The sequence below is a fragment of the Bufo bufo genome, chromosome 4, assembly GCF_905171765.1.
Source record: "Bufo bufo chromosome 4, aBufBuf1.1, whole genome shotgun sequence".
NCBI classification, from domain to species: domain Eukaryota; kingdom Metazoa; phylum Chordata; class Amphibia; order Anura; family Bufonidae; genus Bufo; species Bufo bufo.
This window is the reverse complement of record NC_053392.1, coordinates 441489957-441509023: the sequence shown is the minus strand read 5'-3', so window position 1 is coordinate 441509023 and position 19067 is coordinate 441489957. Positions and strand designations below refer to the sequence as shown.

General features: G+C 45.0%; 1 protein-coding gene across 2 annotated transcripts in view; it reads left to right on the top strand.

Annotated features, from left to right (window-relative positions):
- Positions 1–19067, top strand: part of SCAF8 (SR-related CTD associated factor 8) — a 238204-nt gene that overhangs the window by 176612 nt on the left and 42525 nt on the right. Inside the window, exon 21 of one of the 2 annotated variants that reach the window (XM_040429389.1) lies at positions 4459–4729. The exons of the other annotated variant lie outside the window; for it this stretch is intronic. The gene's annotated coding sequence lies outside the window, so the exon portion shown is untranslated. Of the gene's footprint in view, positions 1–4458; positions 4730–19067 lie in introns of those variants that run through there. 2 annotated transcript variants of the gene reach the window in all.

The following is a 19067-nucleotide window of genomic DNA, read 5'->3' as shown; positions in this document are numbered from 1 at the left end:
GTGGAGTTTTACATCAATGATGTTGTTAGCATAAGCGTTATCTACCAGTATTTTTATTTTCTTCATAACTCCAAATTTCGGGTCACCATTGACCTGTCTATACACTTCCGTGTCTTGCAGTTGTTTCTCTATTTCAGCAACGTACTGAAATAGTACCCCTATATATATGTAATATGAGTCACTTGTAAACTTGTATGTAGCTTGATAAAGACGGATACTGTATAGGGCAGCCACAAGGAGACGTTATACTGTATGGGGCAGCCACAATGAGAAATTATACTGTATGGGGTCCACAAGGAGATGTTATACTGTATGGGGGCCACAAGGAGATATTATACTGTATATGGCAGCCACAAGGATACCTTATACTGTATGGGGCAGCCACAAGGAGACGTTATACTGTATGGGGCCAGCCACAAGGAGACATTATACTGTATGGGGGCAGCAACAAGGAGACATTATACTGTATGGGGGCAGCAACAAGGAGACATTATACCGTATGGGGGCAGCAACAAGGAGACATTATACCGTATGGGGGCAGCCACAAGGAGACGTTATACCTTATGGGGGCCACAAGGAGACGTTATACTGTATGGGGGTCACAAGGAGACGTTATATTGTATGGGGGCCACAATGAGACGTTATACTTTATGGGGCAGCCACAAGGAGACATTATACTGTATGGGGGCTAGCCACAAGGAGACATTATACTGTATGGGGGCAGCCACAAGGAGACATTATACTGTATGGGGGCCACAAGGAGACACTATACTGTATGGGGCAGCCACAAGGAGACATTATACTGTATGGGGGCAGCCACAAGGAGACATTATACTGTATGGGGCAGCCACAAGGAGATATTATACTGTATGGGGCAGCCACAAGGAGACGTTATACTGTATGGGGCAGCCACAAGGAGACGTTATACTGTATGGGGGCAGCCACAATGAGAAATTATACTGTATGGGGGCCACAAGGAGATGTTATACTGTATGGGGCAGCCACAAGGAGACGTTATACTGTATAGGGCAGCCACAAGGAGACGTTATACTGTATAGGGCAGCCACAAGGAGACGTTATACTGTATGGGGGCAGCCACAATGAGAAATTATACTGTATGGGGTCCACAAGGAGATGTTATACTGTATGGGGGCCACAAGGAGATATTATACTGTATATGGCAGCCACAAGGATACCTTATACTGTATGGGGCAGCCACAAGGAGACATTATACTGTATGGGGGCAGCAACAAGGAGACATTATACTGTATGGGGGCAGCAACAAGGAGACATTATACTGTATGGGGGCAGCCACAAGGAGACGTTATACCGTATGGGGGCCACAATGAGACGTTATACTTTATGGGGCAGCCACAAGGAGACATTATACTGTATGGGGGCTAGCCACAAGGAGACATTATATTGTATGGGGGCAGCCACAAGGAGACATTATACTGTATGGGGGCCACAAGGAGACACTATACTGTATGGGGCAGCCACAAGGAGACATTATACTGTATGGGGGCAGCCACAAGGAGACATTATACTGTATGGGGGCAGCCACAAGGAGATATTATACTGTATGGGGCAGCCACAAGGAGACATTATACTGTATGGGGCAGCCACAAGGAGACGTTATACTGTATGGGGGTAGCCACAATAAGAAATTATAATAAGAAATTATACTGTAAAGGGCAGCCAAAAGGAGACTTTATACTGTATGGGGCAGCCACAAGGAGACGTTATACTGTATGGGGGACACAAGGAGATGTTATACTGTATGGGGCAGCCACAAGGAGACGTTATACTGTATGGGGGCAGCCACAATGAGAAATTATACTGTATGGGGTCCACAAGAAGATGTTATACTGTATGGGGGCCACAAGGAGATATTATACTGTATATGGCAGCCACAAGGAGACCTTATACTGTATGGGGCAAGCACAAGGCGACGTTATACTGTATGGGGCCAGCCACAATGAGAAATTATACTGTATGGGGGCCACAAGGAGATGTTATACTGTATGGGGGCCACAAGGAGACATTATACTGTATGGGGCTTATACTGGTGGGACTCACGACCTGTATATTCCCCTTGGGTCTAGTACATCCCCATTTATGTGCACTGTACAAAGTGGTATATTTTTGTTTTGGGTGCTATTTTTCAACGTTAGAGCTGGCACTGCCTTTTGCAGGGGCTGCTGCAAAAACCGATGAGCCTGCCAATAGATGGTAAGATAGGATAGGAGATGGTATTACCTAGGAGACATGTTTATTCATTACCCTAGTCCGCATGTGTTTTCCCCCCGCTGTGGACAATGGTACAGGCCTGGTTCGCAGCTGGCCTGTGAGGATGCCGTTGTCTTTTCTCCTCTCTCATTGGCTGCTAAAGTTTGGGCCTTCAGGGAGGCCGTAGCATGGCCTATGAGTGCCAGTACTCGGGTCGGTGGGTGGAGTCCAGGTAAAGTAGGAACGAGGAGGGGGCGGTTGCAGTGAGAACTGGCAGGCAATGTGCACAGGCGGCCGAACGCAGACGTTTTAGAAGCGGTCAGTGCAAGTGCGATCGCTCCTATGACGTCACTAATATACCGCAGTAATTAAGAAACAGTGATATCGCCGTTTCTTAATACCGCGGTATATCGTTAACACCGGTATATTGCCCAACCCTAAATTGAACCTCTTAACGTTCTTGATTATCCGAGAAATGGTTGATTTACGCACACTTTTACAAGCAGCAATGTCTGCAGTGACTGCACATGTTTCCTTGGAGGTAACAGAAGAAGGGAATAATTTCAAGCACTAATCCCCCTTGCAAAGCAACCAGTCTGCTCTTCTATTTCTGGCATGACATACTGGTATCAGTTGCCTTAGGCTACTTTCACACTGTCGTTTTGGCTTTCCGTTTGTGAGATCCGTTCAGGGCTCTCACAAGCGGTCCAAAACGGATCAGTTTTGCCCTAATGCATTCTGAATGGAAAAGTATCCGCTCAGAATGCATCAGTTTGCCTCCGTTTAGTCACCATTCCGCTGTGGAGGCGGACACCAAAACGCTGCCTGCAGCAAAACTGAGCCAAACGTGCATTGCTTATAGCACAGACCTGTCACTTACCAGTAGGAGGAGCGACCGGCCGGCCACAGACAGCGTAGGTAAGTATAATGTTTCTAAAATTGCTAAGTAACCATGGCAGCCAGGACTGCAGTAGCGTCCTGGCTGCCATGGTAACCGATCGGAGCCCCAGCTATTAAACTGGGACTCCGATCGGAACTCTCCGCTGCCACCAATGATGGGGGGGTGATTTTAATTAGAAGGGGGAGAGGGGAGGCCGCACTGGCCACCAATGAATTTAATACTGGGGAGGGAGGGAGGGGGGGCCACACTGGCCACCAATGAATTCAATACTGGGGAGGGAGGGTGGCTGCACTGTCCAGCAATGAATTTAATACTGGGGGGAGGGGGGCCGCACTGGTCACCAATGAATTTAAAACTGGCGAGGGAGGGGGGTCTGGCCCCCTGCTGCCTGGCAGCACCTGATCTCTTACAGGGGGCTATCATACGCACAATTAACCCCTCAGGTGCGGCACCCGAGGGGTTAATTGTGCGGATCACAGCCCCCTGTAAGAGATCAGGTGCTGCCAAGCAGCAGGGGGCAGTTATGTACACAGTTCTTAGTATATTCTAACTTGAAGCGTCCCCATCACTATGGGAACGCCTCTGTGTTAGAATATACTGTCAGATCTGAGTTTTCACGATCTAACTCAAATCTGATGGTATATTCTAACATAGAGGCGTTCCCATGGTGATGGGGACGCTTCAAGTTAAAATATACCATCGGATTGGAGAAAACTCTGATCCGATGGTATATTAGGGACTCCTGACTTTACAGTGAAAGTCAATGGGGGACGGATCCGTTTGCAATTGCACCATATTGTGTCAACGTCAAACGGATCCGTCCCCATTGACTTGCATTGTAAGTCAGGACGGATCCGTTTGGCTCCGCACGGCCAGGCGGACACCAAAACGCTGCAAGCAGCGTTTTGGTGTCCGCCTCCAGAGCGGAATGGAGATGGAACGGAGCCAAACTGATGCATTCTGAACGGATCCTTATCCATTCAGAATGCGTTGGGTATGAACGGATCCGTTCGGGGCCGCTTGTGAGAGCCGTCAAAAGGATCTCACAAGCGGAACCCCAAACACAAGTGTGAAAGTAGCCTTAATTGTGTTATAGGGTGAGTGGAACATTTTTACCAGGCTATGAAATTAGTAATTTACATAAAACATCAAAGTGAGAGGATATATCCCCAAACTGATCACCTGATAATATGAAAACTCCATGTATTATTTGTTAGATTTTTGTTCTATATTTGGCTGTGAAATTCTAAATGGGTGTTATCACTTTGTGCATGTTTTTTTATTTTATAAATATTAATATTTATATGTATTTTTATTCTCTGCAATAGGCCAGTCATTATTCGGAGATGGAAGTGCATTAAACATTTTGGGGAAGATTTATGATCCACATACACTAAAAAACTGGTGCAAAAAAGCCCTAAACCCCGGATTTTTTAAATGCCATTTCTTAAACATTTTTGTTCAAATGCTGTTTCTATGGTGCTGTCACCACTTTCTGAAAAGGGAGGGTGATGTGAGCATGATGTGGGTGGAGTCATCAGATCTGTTATTATTTACCCCAGTTTTCTGGCATAAATATGGACTGAAATCTGTCAGCTACACTTTTGCTGCACGAACTGCCAGAGGATGCGCTTAATGCCAGAGGATGCACCTCCTTATAAACTAAGTGCATCTTGCCGCAGAGCAGGGAATATCAAGATTGATGTAGAGGAGACGAGTCTCCACCTTTTATTTTTTTCCTCACTTGTTAATGATTGAAGGTAGGCCACATACATGACTGTATCCGTTTTACGATCCACAAATCGCAGATTTGCAAAATTCAGATGTGGTCCATGTGCTGTCCACATTTTATTTGTAGACTGATTATTTTCAATGGGTCCGTGGTCCACATTTTGTGGTTCTCCATGCATATGTCCTTTCCGCAAAAAGATAGAACATGTCCCATACTTGTCCACAAAATTGAAGTCAAATACAACAGAATGCAAATACAACACGGACCGCATCTTTATTGTCAGATCCGTGATTTGCTGACTGCAAAATGGATCTGGTCATGTGCATGGGGCCTTATTTATATTTATCAATACACAAAAAGGAATGTGGGCATCACCTGTTCTATAATCAAAGAATTATATGAGGGGTGTAGACCAACAATGCCTAAAAATGTACTGAACAACGATGGACAAATCAAATGAGAAAAAGTGGACATTGAAAAGGAGAGCATTCAACCCTTATTTATAATGCAATCAAGAAAAACTTTTATTGGTAACGAAGACTAAACAGTTTGAAAACAAAAACATCATGGTGTTCATCATAGTAGAATAAATCCCACCCTCAAGAAGCAGAACATATAAAAAGCCTCAAAACAATAACGAAGGATGTAGTATGTGTAGCAGTATATTAGAGATACATATAGTAAACGTCATAGATTAAAGTGCATAGCGCTGAATTTCCCAATAAGGCTTGGAGCCCATCCACAAAAATATGTGCAGATAACATACAAAATATAAACAATAATGTTAATAAATAAGTAGATTCACATAGAATACATACAGAATGATCACTGTATATCAAGAGTGAAGTGTATAAGGAGGTCTCCATATGGGGACAAGAATCCCCACAAGTATCACAATTTTTCAAGTGGCAGCTTCATTATTTGCTGTGTAAGCAAATTATTAGAATACATACAGGGATTTATTCAGTATTATATATCCACCTATGTATATCCATCCAGCTCAGTCTGCCTTTTTGTTGAATATCTAGTGTCCTGTGTACAGCATCTCTCACCTTATCTGGTGACAACACCCATAGGTCCCATTTGGCAACATTGTTATCTGAGACAGTACTTTTAGAGGAGAATTACAATTTACGTTGATGTACACATAGGACGGCAGGGGGTAGAAAGTGTTGTCATAGGAACAAGAAGGAATATGGCACTCAATTCAGTGTTCAGTAGCCCTTCAAAGCTCCCTCTAGTGTTAACTGCAGATAGACTAATTTTTATATTTTAAGGGACCATCATTATTACCAGAGAGAACCCCAATTAGAGGATCACACATTACACTAATCATTGTGGCATCTTTATCTAGGCCTATCAAGAGAACAGTAGAGTTGTTTTGCCAATTTGGATTGCTTTGTAGATAATATCTTCCCCTCACAGTAGCACTAAACTGACAGTGGATTACCTAAATGTTTAAGATGTTTTATCATTTGTGCTGAATGCTTCAGAAGGACAGTATTTTTTTTTTTTTTTTAAATGACATTGTACTGCTGAAATAAAACAGCCCAAATTTTTTTTTAAATATCTATGAATATTATTTTTTAAAAAGTGGAAGTTTCCCTTTAAATATTTATGAAAGAGATATGGAGCTGTGTGTAATAAAAACTGAGATTTTTCCTCAATAGAGAGCTGCACAGCATTATGAATCTATTTTAATGAGAAAATAAAAAGAAAAGAAAAATGGTGTTTGAGGATGTGTCTACCCTTTAAGTGGTCATCGTAATTTTAGTTATAAAGTTGTATATAAAGAGAGCTATATACTCGGAGCAGTTATCACGTCCCTTCTACTCTTCCTTCTGGAAAGGCATACCTGGGCAAAATTAAAAACAGGAGCATCTACCAGGGTGAAAAGGATTTTGAAATCTGTGGTCATTTTTTGGACAGTGAAATATGGTATAAGTAAAAATACAAAATAAAAAAGGGAACGGTTGTTTGATTTAAAAAAAAAATCCTTGCCAATTAACTTATGAATGTTTGCTGTAATATCATAAGTTTCTTTTATCCTTTCAGTGTTTGTGCATAATCAGTGTAATGCATTCTCTGTGTATGTACATAAGTGAATAAACAGCCTGCTTATATCCTTGTGATCTCATTACTGCTATTACACATTTTGAGAGTTCCTTGTGTCGGAATGACTGTTGACACATTACAGTTACACCTATGTAATTCACTATGACTATGCTCTCAACATATTTCCTGTTACAATTGTTATCCATTTCAATGAGCTGGATTTTTAAGACTTAAGTATAGCTTAAAATGAAACTAGCAGTAACTCCTAGCTGTATTCTCAGCTGTTTGAAGAGGCCACACCTCTCTGAAGAGTGCCACAGTAGCTTCATTGTATAGTGGCTGTGCCTGGTATTGCATCTCAGTCCAACTCAATGTGACCAACGGACGTGACATCACAGGCCAAGGCAGAGGCCGCAGGACCCCCACCAGTTGGATATAGATGACCCATCCTGAGGAAAGGTCAACAATATTTAAGTCCCAGACCAGCCTTATACAAATGAAATTTGTATGCTCCTCATTTTTCTTGTGGTAACCTTGATATACTGGTTACTTTGGAGTGTTCATCATGGGGAGATCTGTTTCCATATACATGACTACGTAACTAGATAGAATTTATTGTTTTGGATCAGATCTTCAGAGATGTAAACATGGATGGAAGAGGAAATGACTAGCAACCAAACTAAAATCTGAACACTAAAGTAAAATTCTCTTTTAAAGCTGAAGGACAATAGAGGGGTGTGGAGTATTGGTGGTCCACCGTTTTCTAAACCTCCTGGCGCAATAACACGACCTCAAGTAGTTGGAGACAATTCTGCTTATTTACAAATACGTGACAACGCATTTTGGAGTAGACAAACACTCCTTTTTCAAGTCTGAGGCTGTAAATCCACGTGCATATAAGTGCGTTTTTTTAAAGCTGAACTGACATGTAAGACAGCTGGTGGCAGAGCCAGCGTTTGGTTTGCCTAACCCATAAGCATGCATGTTTACTGTGGGGAATAAATCCCTACCAGGCACCTTTTATGCTGCTTTCAGCTCAACATGTTAAGCCTTGACAGCTCATGTTGGCAGACAGTTGGTCTGCTTTTATAAATACTACATTGCCAACAAATCACATAGAAATGAATGGTTCATCCAAAAAGAATGTGTATGGCCAGCGGCTCAAGCAATAACCATCCCAGCAATACAATGACTATATCTTTGACAAAAAGTATCAAATTACTATATTTTATATGGTTTCTCTTTTGGAGAGCATCAAGACTTTTGAGTGGGAAGGTTAATTTATGCTGTTTTGCTTCTACCACTTCTAACTTAGATTCAGCAAGGCCACATACCAGATGTATTTGCTTATGCCATGGTTGCGCACAACACACAACTGCTAAGCAGTATTCTGGAACAGTAAATGTGTGGGCTCTAAGGGTATAAATAAGCCCTGCATATCACAGAGGGTAAGATCTAAATAAGGCAACTTTGGACTCTGCTACCTTATCTCTCTGTTATCCACCATCTTGGGCGTTAGTGCGCACAATGATAGTTTACCATCTGACCCAAAGCTAAGTGACTGCTTTCCGCAATCTGCTTGTTTCCTTATATAACACTACTGATGCTTGTTTTCAGTAAATCAGTTATGCACTTAGCCATTGTTTGAGCCTATTTATTCCCATATTACAGAATCCACTGTAAAACTGGGATTGTAAGAGCTCAAAAACTGTTACTAAAGTGTACCTAAACCTATAAACATTGTGGGGATCAGCTCAAACAGTGACTTCAGGTGTCATTTAAACAATAGTCTTTTATTTTGTTCAACAGGCTTATCCACAGCAACACACCACACAGCTTTACTCCCAGTCTGTTACACTTCCAGACTAGGAACCACACCCCCCAGCTCTCCTGGGATTCCTGGCTTAAATAGGCCAGCCAAATCCTGGCCTGGATACGTGGGAGTAGTCATCCCACCCTGCTCTTTGACTACTCCAATGAAACCCGGCCCGGATCAGCTGCAGCTAGCAACTAAACTACTTCTAGCAACTGTCAGTAACCTAGGGTTACTGACAAAACATTACCGGTTCATTTCACTGAGGCCAGGCACCTTGGTGACACGTATCTATCATCTATTATGGCACCTTGTGCCTTCTCACATATCCCCCCCTCTGTCCAAAGCCGGGGGCTTGGAGATCTTTAGCCCCCAGACTGTGTACCCTTGACAAGGCGTCCGCATTCCCTTGCATCTTGCCTGGCCTGTGTTCTACTGAGAAGGAGAAATCTTGAAGTGCAAGGAACCAGCGGGTAACTCGGACATTATTCCCCCTCTTCTCTCGCATCCACCTTAGGGGAGCATGGTCTGACACTAACCTAAACCTCCTTCCTAGTAAATAGTACCTAAGGGAGTCTAGTGCCCATTTTATAGCCAGACACTCCTTCTCAACAATGGCATAATTCCTTTCTGCTGGGGACAGTTTTCTACTCAGGTACATCACTGGGTGCTCTTCTCCATTCACTACCTGAGACTTGACTGCACCCAGACCCACATCGGAGGCATCGGTCTGGACCACAAACTCACGGGAGAAATCCGGGGCTATCAACACTGGTTGCTTACACAGGGCCTGTTTAAGCTCTTGAAAGGCCCTTTCCGCTTCTGGGGACCACCTCACCATAGCAGACTTTGTGCCCTTTGTCAGGTCAGTCAGGGGAACCGCTATTTCTGCGAACCTGGGGACAAACCGCCTATAGTAGCCCACAATATCCAGAAATGCCTTGATCTGCTTCTTAGTTAGTGGACGGGGCCAATTCTGAATGGCTTCTACCTTGTTAAGCTGGGGTTTAATCTCCCCTCTCCCCACTACGTAGCCCAGGTATCTGGCTTCCTCCATGCCTAGGGCACATTTGGCTGGGTTTATCATAAACCCTGCCTTCCTTAGAGCATCAAGGACGGCCTGAACTTTTCTGAGATGGCTTTCCCAATCGCAACAAAAAATGGCAATGTCATCTAAGTACACCGCGGCATACTCCTTATGGGGCCGTAGTACTTGGTCCATAGCCCTTTGGAAGGTGGCAGGGGCCCCCTGCAAGCCAAACGGCATTCTTACATACTGAAAAGACCCCTCAGGTGTAGAGAATGCAGTCTTCGCCTTAGCCTCTTGCGACAGTGGGATCTGCCAGTATCCTTTAGTGAGATCTAAGGTGCTAATATACCTTGCGGGGCCTAACCGTTCAACCAGCTCATCTACCCTGGGCATAGGGTAAGTATCAACTGTGGACACTTCATTAAGCTTGCGGTAGTCATTGCAGAATCTCCACTCCCCGTTTGGTTTTTGGCACTAACACTATGGGGCTGGACCAGCCACTTTTAGACCTTTCAATCACCCCTAGCTTCATCATCCTCCTAACCTCCTTTGGAAATCACGTCACGGCGCGGGCTTCAGGGATCCTATAGGGTTTTAAGTTCACCCTCACTTGGGGATCTGTGAGGATCTCATGTACTATCATATTGGTACGGCCAGGGGTTTCTGTGAAGAGATCCGTATCCCTCTGCAGCAGTTCCCTAAACTGTTGTTTTTGAGAGGGGGATAGGGTCTCTGAAATTTAACAGCTTCGATGGTGGACCCCTGTTGAGCCACCAGGCCAAGAAGCCTTCAGGTGGGTCTCTCGCCTTTGCTTTTCAGATTGACATGGTATATCTGGTAGGGCTTTCTCTTCCCTGGCTGGTGTACCCTATAGTTGACCTCTCCCACTATCTCGTATTTTCCACTATCTCGTAGGGAGCCTGCCATTTGGCTAGGAATTTGCTTTCGACAGTAGGGACTAACACTAACACCCGGTCTCCCGGATTAAACTGTCTTAGACAAGAGGACCTATTATATACCCGGGACTGTGCCTCCTGAGCCTGAAGCATATGTTCCTTTACAATGGGCATCACCCTCGCCATCCTCTCTTGCATCTGTGCTACATGCTCTACTACACTTTTGTAGGGAGTGGCCTCACTTTCCCACGTTTCCTTTGCCACATCCAAGAGACCTCTGGGGTGTCTGCCATATAGTAATTCAAAGGCTGAAAAACCTGTGGAGGACTGGGGCACTTCTCTGAAAGAGAACAGTAGGTATGGTAACAGACAATCCCAGTCCCGTACATCCTTCTCTACCACCTTCCTCAGCATGGCCTTTAGGGTCTTATTAAAACGCTCCACAAGGCCATCCGTCTGAGGATGGTATACGGAGGTTCGCAGCTGAGTGACTCTTAAAACTTTGCATAGTTCCCTCATCACTTTTGACATAAATGGAGTCCCCTGATCTGTAAGAATCTCTTTGGGAATACCTGTTCGGGAGAAGACATGGAACAACTCCCGGGCAATATTTTTGGATGTGGGGTTCCGTAGGGGAACAGCCTCGGGGGACCGGGTAGCGTAATCAGCGAGTACGAGGATGTACTGATGCCCCCTAGCAGACTTCACCAATGGGCCTACCAGGTCCATTGCTATCTTTTCAAAGGGAACCTCAATGATTGGTAAGGGGACGAGAGGACTACGGAAGTGTGCTACCGGGGAAGTGACCTGACAAACTGGACACGATTGACAGAATTCCCTAATCTCCCGGTAACACCCCGGCCAATAAAATCATTGTAGGACCCTCTCAAGTGTTTTGTCTGCACCCAGGTGATCACCTAACACGTGAGAATGGGCCATGTCCATAACCATACGTCGATATGGTCCCGGGACTAGTAGCTGCTCTATCACTTTGTCCCGTATCTTGGTCACCCGGTATAATAGGTCCTGATTCAGGGCAAAGTATGGAAACCGTTGGTCGACCCCGGGCTATTGCGGCACCCCATTAAGGACCTCCACATTCTCTAGTGCCCCTTTTAAAGGTCAAATCTCGAAGTTGGGCTGTACCAAACTTTCCCCGGGATACCTCCAAGTCGAGGACATTTTCCTCTGTGGTATCCTCTTCCTCATTGTCTCCTAGCAGGACAGTCAGAGGAAACTCCTGAGTCGCCTCTGGACTCCCACCCACAGGGTTGCATGGGCCTGCAGGGTGATTCGACATAGCAACCTTTGCCCACAGGTCCCAGAACAGGGGGCAGTCCCGACCGATAATAACCTCATGTAGTAAGCATTTCACTACTCCCATATGGTGGGTCAGGGCAGCCCAGCCCGTCTCCAGAGTAACCTGGGCTCCCTGAGTCCAACAGTCCTGAGACCAGAGTTCCATTGACGGTTAGTGTACACATCTGGGGTCCCTCCCCCCCTGTGGCTACGGCGCTGCAAGCTGGCTGCGCAAAGAGGGAACTGCGCCGGCCCACAGAACAGTCCATGGGCTCTGTGGTAAGGGGACACTGGGCTACCCTGTGACCTGGGGCCCGACATCTCCAGCAAATGATTTCCCGGGAGATTCCTCTGGGTATGGGTTCGGGCATCCCCCTGGCCTTGACACGACCCTCTCGAGTAGGCTTGGCCCCTAGTCTCTGACTATCTGAGTCCTTCCGGGCCCCCCAATATGTTGATTTCAGGTTCCCTGGACCGCCCAGAGACTTCTCCAGGGCATGGAATCTCTCCACTAGTCCCACCAGGTCATCTGCTGTCTGGGGGTCACCCTGTGTAACCCAGCACTGAAGGGAGTGCATGTACCGGTCCATGACTACACGCTCCACCATTTCAGCAGGGGAGCAAACCTCTGGCTGCAACCACTTTTGAACCAGATGTAGAAAGTCAAATAGCTGGGACCTCGGAGGTTTGTCCAGGCTATAGGTCCAGTACTGTACCCTTTGGGCTCGCACCGCCAAAGTAACACCCAGCCGTGCCAGGATCTCGGCTTTTAATTTGGGGTACTCTTTAGCGTCCTGCAGGCAAGATCATAAATAGCCTTTTGGGGCTCCCCAGTTAAATACGGGGCCAGGACTTCAGCCCACTAATCCGGTGGTAGCTTTTCCCGGTCCGCCACCCGCTCGAACACCGTGAGGAAAGCCTCGACGTCATCCTTCAGGGTCATCTTTTGTAAAGCTTCCCTAACAGTCCTCCTGACACGATGACAATCATTCGGAGTGGGAGGAGTTGAACTCTCCCGGGTGCGAACGGCGTCGGTCAGAACGGCCATCTGCTGGATGAGCAGTTTGTTGGTCTCTTGCTGGGCTTGCATGGCGTCCGTATGTGCTTTCTGTTGCTGCAAGTTTGCCTGCACCAAGTGCTTAATCACTTCCTCCATGGCAGCTGGTGTGGTTTGGCTCTGTGTTGCAGCTTTGACCCAGGACATGTAATTCGACCGCGGGTTTATGCCCGCATCCGACACCACTTGTGGGGATCAGCTCAAACAGTGACTTCACGTGTCATTTAAACAATAGTCTTTTATTTTGTTCAACACAGACCTAACCAATGCTCGCTTACTTCAGCTGGTAAACACAAAAAAACACAGTCCACATGAAATGGTACAACTCACAGTCCTCTGTAGTTCCAGAGTTCCACCACCCGCTGGAGAGGGGGGAAAAGAGTAGGCAACGGCAGGCTTATCCACAGCAACACACCACACAGCTTTACTCCCAGTCTGTTACACTTCCAGACTAGGAACCACACCCCCCAGCTCTCCTGGGATTCCTGGCTTAAATAGGCCAGCCGAATCCTGGCCTGGATACGTGGGAGTAGTCATCCCACCCTGCTCTTTGACTACTCCAATGAAACCCGGCCCGGATCAGCTGCAGCTAGCAACTAAACTACTTCTAGCAACTGTCAGTAACCTAGGGTTACTGACAAAACATTACCGGTTCATTTCACTGAGGCCAGGCACCTCGGTGACATGTATCTATCATCTATTATGGCACCTTGTGCCTTCTCACGACATTCATTTTAAACTGTTACAAATGGCCTAAAAATAATATTATATATTTTACTTATACATTTCACTGTTTTAGTAGCCAAGCAAACCACTGAAGTTCAGGCCTTTATGTAGAGCTTTTCACTGCAGCGCATACAGAATCCAGACATCGTAACCATATATGCTGTGTACTGTACTGGCAGGAGTACACACAGTTGTTTCTGCCTCGGCCCACTCCACTGAAAGCTCTGAACAGCTTATCCTGTATCAATGTGCTATGCCTTGCTTTAGCAGACAGGAGCACGAGGACAGGCAGGAGCAGCAATGTGTTATGCAAAGCTTCTGCCTGTCCTCACTCCACTCCACTAAAGCTTGGCATAGCATATTGGTGCAGGGTATTCTGCACCAATGTGCTATGCAGAGGTTTCAGCAGAGTGTGGACAGGCAGGAGCAGTAATATGTACTCCTGCCAATATGGTGCTCAATGTAACGGAAATTATAGAAGTCATCTGTACACTGCATATTACAGGTGAAATTTATGGAAAAAGTAAAAAGTTCATACTACAGTGATATTATATAATGAAAGTAGGGCATCTAAGTAGAAGCATGCAATGGTGATTTCTTCGTCTCAAACTATTTATTGAAACAAAAGCCAACAACGGTGGTTGGTATAACCCCACAAAAAATCTCAATGTCTCAATACTTGACATGTGCCTTGAGCATCTATTACAGCTACATTCTCATGCTGTTCACAAGGTCGACTTAGTGTCTGCTGAAGCATGGCATCCCATTCTTCTTGGAAGGGTGGCCCTCAGGGTCATAAGGTTCTGGGGTACAGAGTTACGAGCCTCTACACGGCGACTCAGCTGATCCCATAGGTTTTCAATGGGATTCAGGTCTGGAGAAAGTGCAGGCCACACCATTTGAGGTACCCCAGTCTCCACAGCAGCCATTCCCTAATAATCACAACCTCATTGAGCTGGCGCATTGTTTTCCAATGAAGATGAAATTAGCCTGTGTTGTTCGATGCAGAGGCACAATGACTTGATTAATTAAGGGTTTATTCAAGTAGTATGGGCTTGTCACTGTACCATTCACAAAGGTGTATGGCAGTTCTGTATTGAACTAGACACACTCCTGCCCACTCTGTAACACCACCACCAAAGATCTGGTGACAACAGTTAACGCTCTCCCTTGACGTCTCTCCAACATCTTTGGCGATCAGCGTGAATCGACTTTCATCAGTGAACAGCACTGAGGACCACTGTTCCCTTGTCCAGCGTAGATGCTCCCTTGCCCATACAAGATGATGACACCTTTGCCTGGTGGTGTGGTCAGGTACTCTTGCAGGTCATCTAGCACGCAGACCATGCTGATATAAACGGTCTAGCATGCTCTGATGTGACACTTGGGTGCCTCTCACCTCCCTTAAATGTGCATGGAGTTGTGTGCATTCATCATCCGGTTCCACAGGGCATTGTTCACAATGAAGCGGTCATCAGTGGGGGTCATCCACTTCTATCATCCCTTCTGTGGCTGTTCCAGTTTCTCTGTATATCTGTTGCAACCTGCTGATAACACTCTAACCTCAGTGGCCACTTCCGTCTGAGAACATCCTGCTTGAAAACTTCCAGTGGTCAGGTACTGCTGATCAATTGTTAGGCGTCGTCTTGATCTCATGATGTCAAAATGTGAACACCATGATGAGACTGTTTAAATACCAATTCTAATTGAACCAGGAATTTTAATATTAGGCAATTCATGAATCAAACACCTGTTGTGAATTTTGCCTTTAAGCTGGAGAACAGCAAGTACTGAAACACAGAACAGTTGGAGATGTGCATTCAAAAGTTTAGAGAAGGTCACGTTAAAGGGGTTGTCTCATCACAGACAATGGGGACATATTGCTAGCACCTATATCGAGAATAGAGCCCCAAAAGTGGTGGAGGGCGCACTGCGCATACGCAGCCGCCCTCTGTTCATTTTCTATGGGGCCGCCAAAAATAGCCAGACTGGCTTGGTCCTTTCCATCAGGCCCATAGAAGTGAATGGGAGCTGTGTCGATCATGTGCGGTGCACTCCCTTTCACTTCTATGGGGAGCACGCTTGTTGGTGACTGACCGGAGTCCTCCAGCCACACTTTGAGGAGCTCTGTTCCCAAATATAGGCATGGGTCCAGTGGTGTATGCGCACCTATAAGACAATGGGGGCATATCCTAGCGATATTCCCCCATTGTCTGTGATGAGACAACCCCTTTAAGTTCACCTGTTACATTTTATGCATTTTAGGTTCATCCTGAAATTTCACCCACAAGCTAAATATCCCTAACTTTTTGTGAGTTGTGTATGGCTATGATGTATAGATTCTGTATACACAACAGTGAAAAAAGCTACAGAAAATATATTACAGACATTTTTGGGTAATTTCCAACAGTTTAAAAATGTTTATAGGTTAGGTACACTTTAAATGTATGATTCTCATGTCAGATTGGTTTAAAATCCACAAATATGTTGTTTTAACAATGTCAAAAATCCATCCAAAGAAACAAAGCAGACCCACTGTAATTGAGGTGCAGAATCTGTTCATAGTACAATATCAATTTGCAATAAGCACAGCAAAATGTTAAAAAGCATTGTCAGTGGCAAAATTATGTGCCATAGGAGGCTGTGAACAGACTATATGAATCAAAAAGTAAAAGTCACATCTCAGACATGGCATAGCCACTCTCCTGTTTCCATGACACCCATATGAAAGAACAGAGAGCTTCACACGTGCATGGCCACCTTTTCATTCCTTCTCTGCCTGAATGCACCAGAGAAGGAATAGCGATCTGCAATGCCAGACACAAACATGTGGCAGACCCTTTTTTCCTAATCATGGACAACCCTTTTAAAGGGCTTACCCCAGGAAATGTATCACCTATCTACAAGTTATGTGATAAATATCGGATTGTTTACGGTCAGACCACTGAAAGCAAGGGGCCCCTGAGTTCGCTCTCTAAATGTTGGCTCCCTCACTTTTATGGAGCTGGTGTAGGCAGCACTCCGTCAGTCCCACAGAAATGAATGGAGAGGTGGACCATAATAAGCACTACCATTCCATTCAAAGAGGGAACTCAAGAACTCCATATTGTTTGGATCACTGCGGTCCCAATGGTCAGACCTCGGATGATCCGATATTTGACAACTATTATGTAAATAAAAATTAAATGATGATGTTACCATTTCTGCACAAGATTTACCCTTACTCCACATTATTTGTTTATACACTCTAAAAGTGGATTTAGATCGCCCGATTGTGAGGCAGATTAACGGTAGCAAACGTTCCTGCGAACGCTCATTCCCGACAATCTGCCCATCTAAATGTGCCGCCAATCACCAAATGAACGAGTGAAATGCTCATTCATAAGTTGATTCTGTCATTCATGCCGGCACATCAATTATTTTGTCTGGGCAGCGATCTGCAGCCCAGTAACAGTGCAGCTGTAAGAGGATGAGTGATCCCAATAGCGATCCCTTGTTCTTATACTGTGAGGGAGATCGCTGCATGTAAATCTTCCTTTCCGACAATCAGCTGTTACATCTTGCATCGTAATCCCGCCTTAAGTGGTATAATAAATTGAATGCAATTAACTTTCATAAAACATTTGGATGACCCCTCATTTGCACTGTAATATACAATTGACAGGTTTCCTAAAGACACTATGGCCCTGATTTATCAACAAGGGATAATTTGAAATTTGTCTTTAAATTTGTCTATTTGTGTTGGCGATGGTCTGTGAACCAAGCTTATGAAAGTGGGACACCACACTTGTTCAGCTTAGTACAGGCAAGCTATCACATTTTACCTTATTTTCACCTGCCATAGCTATGGCAGGTCAGGAGTGGAGTGCAGTTGAGACAGTGATAAATAAGGCCAAATACCAACTTACTCCACAGAACACCCACAAACAGCTTGATTTTTTTAATTGACTTAGCAGGTGCAAAAACTAGAGGATGTATTAGATTGACAGATTTTCTGGCAGATGATCGCTAACGAGCATTCCTATGAACGCTCCTTAGCGATCATCTGGCAGATTAATACGGTCTCCAATTGCTTAAAAATCACAATGGTGCCCATGGCAGATCGCGCTGTGTAATAGTGATCTGCTGCTGACACACCGCTGCCCTGCATGGGGAAGAGCGATGGCATAGCTGAATGTAATAGCATTGATGTCCTCCACTAGCTATCTGACGATTGCTGGGAGGAAGTGCTTTTTTCCCGACAATCGTCTGCGGCATCGGGGTGTCTAATACACCCTTTACTTTACCTTTCGCAGACTATTGATAAATTGTCTGGCAAGTAAAACCAGACCTCTGCTTGATCACCGTACTGACCTTGAACTGTCTGCTCTGTCCCTTTGACTCACTTTGGATTGTACAAACCCTCCCTGCCCGGAACGCGGCATGTCGCTGGCCTGAGGTTTTGCCTGGCTCCTTTACACTGGTGTCTATTGACCATCATGGGTCAACAGTTTACTGAACAGAGACTACTCAAAGAAGTAGTGGCTTGATGGTTTCCCTGCAATGGAGTCCACATCCCTTTTTAGGGGTTAACTTGTAAAGACCAGTGGAGCCACTGCGCCCTTAGGAGTAATCCCAAGTCAGATCTATTCAGTAAATACAGCAGATCCACATCTGCTTCTTGAGGATAGTTCATTAATATCTAAGTACTGGAAAACTTCTAGTAACCCATCTAGTAAGTATGATGATGTTCTGCCTTCCACCAATGGCAGATGTTGGAGGAAACAATGATGGGGCTGTTGGATTTTCAAGATAAGCCACCATCAGATGTGTTTTGCAGTGGCTTGCTCAGCCCGTTCAGAATATATGCTTATTCACCCTAGCCGTGTTTGTGCATGTATAGGGGGAGAAGGGGTCGGGTGGGATAGCTATTGACTGAAAGAACATTCACCTAACAGCTATATAAAGTTTATTGTCAGCTTTAAATTTAAGGCATGACTCTGAAGATACAGCTGATCTACTACTCTCCCTAAAGTCATAAGGATTTTAGTAATACAATCTAACCAAACAGATGGCTAAAAGCCTTCTCCATAATCCAAAAAACACCTGGAACATTCCAGGAAACTAATGTACAGGTGATATTATAACCCACCTATACTCATTTATGACTTTCTTGCTCACTCATGCAGCGCATCAGCTATTTTCAAATGCAACAAATGTCTACAGTGGTGAAGCTGAAGGGGAAAGGTTACAATTATACTATCATTATTATCTCAGGAATAACTAAAAGCGAACCTGTTACATTGATAAAGCAGTCCAATCTGCAGGTATAGGGTTATAGTACAGATTG